At 35.9% G+C, this 1,466-nt stretch overlaps 1 protein-coding gene across 1 annotated transcript in view; it reads right to left on the reverse strand.

Moving 5' to 3' along the window:
• Positions 1-1,466, reverse strand: part of LOC115272541 (olfactory receptor 52N2-like) — a 6,164-nt gene that overhangs the window by 639 nt on the left and 4,059 nt on the right. The gene's annotated exons all lie outside the window — the stretch shown is intronic.

Consider the following 1,466-nt stretch of genomic DNA (forward strand, 5'->3'; position numbering starts at 1 on the left):
TTCTTTTTTCTCTTCTTTTTTTGGTGGTTGTGGTGGTTATGTTTAAATGAAGTTGCTTTTACAACAGCAAAGACTTAATCATCCATTTCCTACATAAAAGGTAGCTACTTTTTTGCATGGACCTCAAATATATTGTAGTATACAGGTGGAATTTAAGGAAAGGTATTAAGCAGGCTGTGTTGTAGCTTATGGGCAAGTAATAAATTGTATCATTTATCTTGAATGTATCATAGATAAGCTGCTATATAACGATTGCCACTTCAGATAGCTGTGAAATTAGGTGATTAACTAGTTATTACTTAACCTTCTAATTTCTGTATGTCTAATTACATAAAATAGAAGTTGGGGTTTTGATTTTTTACTTTGCTTTTCTGTTTGGAGTGTCATTGTAACTACTGTATTGTAAATGATGGAAAATAATTGCATATGTTAAAAAATAAATTGTGTTATATTAAAAAAAGACAGTTTTAAAAATAGACAATATTAGCAAGAGGCAATGAATGTCTCTTTCTCTTTCCCTTCTGCAGAGGTAATGAGTCTCTTTCTTCCTGTGTGGCTTCTGCTGGACTGTCTCACTTTCCAGTCACCCATTCATTTTACTGTGGTGGTCACATAAAAGATAGCGGACACTGGAGATTGTAATCTTTACCTTTCTCTGCTCTAGGACAATGAAATGATGGTTCCTCCAAGGGGGGACATTTCAGGAGAGGTCTGGGAGAACTCTCTTAGAAGCAGAGTTTATTTAGATGAGAGGCAATCACCTTACAAACCAAAGACCATGAGCCAGTGAAACTGTATTCTTTTTATAGTCTTTCCATGGTGACTTCTCTGTACCCTGACCAATAGGAGTGGATGCAAGAGTGACTTCCAAATGACTTACATGAAAGGGAACTATGTCTTGTGTTTTTAAGCCATGTAATACGTGTCATCATATTGCATGTCCTGCTGGATGGTGGGCTTGTTTGGCATTGATTTGCTGCACAGAAAGGTGCCCAACCAGAGCTGAAGGACCATTTTATTTTTTCAACTGAGAGAAATATTTATCCATTTGGTAACTACAACTTTCCTCAAACACCTCTGAACCTGTAAATTCATATCAGATACTAAGTCCTTACTAATCAAACAATCATTTATTCACACATATTTCATTGAGCATATAAAATGTATTATCTTAAGCAAGCTATAGGGAACAATATTGGCAGATTTTACCTGGGTTTTTAGCTCTTTTATACTCTTCAAGGCAGGACAAAAGTCCTGTTGATAAGGACTAGTTAGATTAGGGTGATCTTCCAAATATACTCACATGATCATAGTCATAAGACTCAGAAAAAATCTGAGAGGAGAGAATAAAAGTGGCTTATTGGCAGATAATTATGGCCCGGTTCACAGAATGTGGTGGAATTTAGGAGGTGTGCTGGAAGTTTAGAAAATGAGGGTACTTAGACAAAATATTCAATGAGACATCC

Source organism: Suricata suricatta, chromosome 11 (genome assembly GCF_006229205.1).
Source record: "Suricata suricatta isolate VVHF042 chromosome 11, meerkat_22Aug2017_6uvM2_HiC, whole genome shotgun sequence".
Lineage (NCBI taxonomy): Eukaryota > Metazoa > Chordata > Mammalia > Carnivora > Herpestidae > Suricata > Suricata suricatta.